Source organism: Hydra viridissima, unplaced genomic scaffold (genome assembly GCF_058129835.1).
Source record: "Hydra viridissima isolate aposymbiotic clone 2 unplaced genomic scaffold, HvirCarnegie_v1 scaffold_14, whole genome shotgun sequence".
Lineage (NCBI taxonomy): Eukaryota > Metazoa > Cnidaria > Hydrozoa > Anthoathecata > Hydridae > Hydra > Hydra viridissima.
In genome coordinates, this window is record NW_028324313.1 from 3,019,761 (window position 1) to 3,025,145 (window position 5,385).

The window sequence follows — 5,385 nt, forward strand, 5'->3', positions numbered from 1 at the left end:
ACCTCGAAGTTGCTTTGGATCTCTGGATCCAAAGCAACTTCGAGGTGACTTGGAAATTATGAAACTTCCGGAAATGATGAGTCTTCAATTAAGCTTTGTTGAGGCAAGGCCTTTTAAGAAGTTTATGCACTACTTAGATCCAAAGCTGAGAATCAAATTTGTTACAACATATTCCAGGTAAAAGCTGCCTTTGTGGTATAACAATTTCAAGACGACTGTGAATAAAGTTTTGAAAACTGATCTAATGGAAACTCCAGGAATGGCTCTGAGCACGGACATTTGGGAAAGTTTGATCCATATCAATTGTTGTCAGCTCATTCCATTGACAAAGAGTAAACCCTGAACAAGTGTCGTTTCTGTCAGTCCGTTTAGTGAGAGACACGCTGCAAACAACATTTCCAAAAGGTTTGACAAGCTGCAATTCCAAAGTGCACCTTTATTGACGAGTCTTTGTTCTGTGTGGACCATACCTTGAATTTGGCCATCAGGGACACTGTCTATGTCACCACAACAGTAGACCATGCAACCACTCGTTCTCAAAGGCTATTAGAAAGGACGCACAAGAGTCATTTGGCGAATGAGAGGATCAAGACCGAAATTGCAGCCATGAACAGGGAACTTCGTCTTGCCATGCAAACCAATTCAGAGGAAAATGTTACAGAATTGGTCTACAAAAAATTCATCACTGCCAACAACACTCGCAGAAATTCTACATAAATGTGTGTGCAGAGTGTCTTTGACGTGAAAGAACCTCTTTTGGCAATCAAAGCAAGGCCAGGCATTAAACCAGTAGATTTTGCATCTCTTGTGCCCTCTGAATCGGAGTTTAAAGTTTTGAGGAACTGTTGCCTACTCTTAAACTGTCGGCAGAGATATCTGAAAGACTTAGTCTAGACAAAAAGCCGACACATTGTTATTGGTGATCTCAACAATTTGCAGCACCACATAGATATGAAGTTGAAATGGTCAAATGGTCAAGGATGGTTGAAATGGTTAAGGATGATTTGTCAGACACAAGCAAAAATTTTTTAAGAACCTTTTCATCCAAGCTTGATAAAATGTTTCCCGTTACTGGCGCTCATACCATCATCATCATCATCATCATCATCATCATCATCATCATCATCATCATCATCATCATCATCATCATCATCATCATCATCATCATCATCATCATCATCATCATCATCATCATCATCATCATCATCATCATCATCATCATCGTGCTTTTTGCTATTGGTCATCTCCTTAATCCTTATTATAAGGGTGTGGCATTCAAAAGATTTAGAACCTATGATAATGCCTACAACTACTAGGTTGAAAACTACACCAATCATTGTTAATGGCTCAACAAAACTATGGATCAGCCAACGGCTACTGCAAACTTGGAGGAGGAAACAGATTCTTTGGCTCAAGACGTAATTGAACCTCACTCTCAACAATTACAAAGTACAGCAATTACGGACAAGTCCGACATTGCCAAGGAATAGGAAGTCTACATGGCTATGCATCCCTTACCAAGGAAAGAGGCACAGAAAAATGTTCTTGGATTTTGGAAAAAATCACGAAGTGACTTTTCTTCTTTTGGCTGAAGCAGCACGGCATTACCTGGCAATTTCAGCATTTTTGGCCACTTCCAAGAGGGCCTTCTCTGCAGGAGGAAAGACAAAAGACCAAGCTTTAGCCGGAAAATGTTGAAAAGTTGCTCCAAATCCAACAGAAGTATGACTGTGTTCAAATCAAATCCTGGAAACTGACCTCAGAAGATGACAAAGATCCTGAAAGCACATTCACAAAAATTCTAATGTTAGATCTTTAACTTTATCTTTGCTTTTAGTAAAATTTAAAATTTTGCTACTTTCATAAAAACCTTAAATTTATGCAACTTTCCTAAAACTTTATTAAGGGCTTGCTTAATATTTTATGATAGGCCAAGCATAAATATTTTCTTTTTCTATGTTTATTGTTTCAACTTTAAACTTTAAAAATTTTTTTTCAAACTTAAGTTTTGCTCAGTTTAAAAAAATTTTTTTAATTTTTTTCCTGATTTGTTGTCTCAAGAGAGTGATCAAACCATCTTGTTGAATCGGATGATGTGGTCAAGATTCAGGTAAATCCGAGTCTGCCAAGTTAGCGGATGTCACCAGCAAGTACGGCCTCCTCCAGAACCTCTACTGCTTCTACATCTCATGTATTAGGTGTTACACCACTCATTACCAGATACCTGATTCCAACTGGAAGCAAATCTAGTTCAAGAGGTTCTGCTCCAGCTCCTGTTGCTAGACCATATACTGCTCCGACTGATACACCTTCAACTAGTGACACAACTAAAACGAATTGTTTGACAATGTTTATCATTAAAGACTTTATTTGCTCCTCATTGCCAATAAAATTTAGTTTTTTTGCATTGCAGTGCAATATTACTGTGAAATGTTGCAAATAAAATAAATAAAACACATGCGAATTTTCATTTCAATTTTTATTTGTCTTGTTAAGTCTCGGTACATAGTTAAATCACAATAAAGTAGCAAAAAATATTGTAATAGCCGAGCCCCCCTACAGAATAATAAATGGATAAGTCTTATGTTAATATGCCGGTAAACCAAAACCAAATTTTACACCCCAGCACAGAGCATTGAAGAAAATTTGTTGTGCCAACACCAGCTGTAGCCTACCGCTACAGGATGCTAGAGGATAGTCATTTGTCTCAGCCAAGTAGTTGTCTGCCGGGGTGCGAACGCAAAACCTTCTGCTCTCTAAACTTGTTCATTTGACCGCTCGGCCATTCAATTGTACACCAAAATTAAATAAAAAATTTGTTAAAAAAAAGCAAAACTGTTTTAACGGACGATGTCCGCTGCCCGACAACTTGAAGGAGGAATGGAGGCTCTCAAGCACTTCATCCACCGAGTAAACTCATGGGTACGTTTGGCTCGTTACAACTTTGAAAACTCAGACGTGATTGTCTTTGATGAGGCTGATGTTTAACGGATGAGGAGATCATGAGTCAAGACACCCACACTAAAAAAACGATGTTCCTCCTCCTGGGAGCGAGCGCGCAACTTCTCGCATAATGAAGTGTACGCGAAAACGCTCAAACATTGTAACAGTTAAAAAAATGTTTGAAAAATTCATTATTTAAATTTCACATTAAGGATTAATTGTATGTCTCGTTATGTCTAGTTATATCGCGTTAAAAAGATGTAAATTCCGGGAAATCGTAAAGCTCCTAATTTGTCCGGGACATCTCACCTCGGTATCGTCCCGAATTTCCACTGAAAGTTAAAAATTGTCTCAATTTTTATCGCTAATTGGAACAAAGGTTTTGGGATTGTCTCATCTCGAATCAAAAAAATATCGAAACACAGATGGTTACCTATTTCATGAAACACGCTGAGCAAACCTTTCATAGTTCTACTTACAACTTTGCTCATGAAAACGAATACTTTATTGCAAAAGCAAACCTTTATCATTTTTCTTTTAAATAATAATTTTCTAATTACTTGGGTGAACGTGCTATTCAAACCAAAAAATGAAATAACGATTTTTTTCTAGAAACGTTGTTTTACATTTCGTATCGTGTAAATTGACGTATTATCGTGTTGGAAAATCCAATTCTTATTAGGTAGACCTTCGCTAGATTAGAACACTTTGGAATTTTTCCGTGGAAACAAAACGTGGAGTATACCATAACTGCTCCCGCCCCTCCTCCCTTAAGTTACAGTTCATAGCAATGTCATCTTTTTTTTTTCAAACAACCCCAAAAGTATTAAAAAGCATCGAAGTGGAACTTTTTTTACATTGGAGATAATTTTTTCTTATTCTAAGTCCTATGTCACGTGGTCTTTGGCAAACAATTTTTTCTATTTCTTCATCTTTTAACCCTTCACGTTGCATTGTAATAATTTAAAAACAGATGTTAATTAAAGATACACAACACGTTCACGTAGAACAAACAAATCAAAATTTTACTAAGACTTCAATTAACTCTAATTGCATGTTCAAAACAAACTGATGGAACTAAAGAGATTTTATATAAACTGACTTAAAAAACTTTCTAAAAAAATATTTCAATTTTCTCAAAAGCATATGAAGTTTCTAAGGATATCTAATAAAAATTAAGTTTTATTATCAGTTTGATCAACCATTTCACTTACAATGTAGAAATACTACATGTAGCTATGGAAACTTCGCTGTGTATTAAATAACAGATAAACTGGTTATGATTCACAATTACAATCGTCGTGGAATATCATTGTCATAAACTTTATTTGCACTCTATGTTATGCTTTTTAGATAAATAGCCTAAAAAATACCATGTGAAAAAGAAATAATAACAGTTGAGGTTGAAAATTTGAAGGTTTTTTTCTCAAATTTAATACACATTTAATTGCTTGTAATTGAAAATTGGTTGCATGTAAATGTTAATTAGTTGCATATATTGTTAAATAATTGTATATGAATGTTAATTAGTTGCATGTAAATGTTAACTAGCTGCATATAAATGTTAATTTAAACAAATAACAATTTTGTTTCCGATACATTTTCATGTTCGTTGAATCCGCAATGATTTAAAAAAGAAAAATTTCGAAATGGAGATATACTTCGTTGTCTCCAAGTTTCAACCCACAACTTGATTGGTCAGCTGTGAGTTAGAGCAAACAAATATTAAAAAGTAAAATAAAAGGCCTTAGAGCAAAATAAAATTTATACTTTCTGCAATTTTAAATAAAATTTAGACTTTCTGAATCTTTGTGCAGATTTCGCAATCAATGAATTGGTGAAAAAACTTAAAAAAATAAATACATAAAGATTGTTTATCCCCACTCATGAACATGATCAGAGGATTAACAACAAAAAATAATATAACTGTTACACTGTGAGATGTTAAACACCAAAATTTGTTTGAAAACAAGGAGTGTGAATTACAGCTTGACAACCAATATCTGTCTTTTGAGAAAAATCTGAAGAATTTCCTACCAAGAGCAGCATCGTTTGAAATGTAATGCTTCAAAAACAGCTTCGAGCTGTTATTTTTTTATGAGCTTATATTTTTATCAACTAAAATTAATAATTCAAAAATAAATAAATTTAATCGTTCCGGTGTGGGTGGATGAAGGAGGGGGGCACTAATAGCTAAAATGACCAATGGAATATACAGCCTTTGTTACCCTAGTGACACCTTGAATTTTCACGATGTTGGGTTGAACAAATAAGCAACTTAATAAATCAAAATATTGAATGAATGTAAATATTAAACACAAAAAATGTACTTCTATTTTAAACACGTTAATTCATTCAGACAAATTTTTATTTGTTATCAAAAAGATTTCAAAATCATAATATGTTAATACAATAATCGTTTATTACTGGATGTAAGGTCCT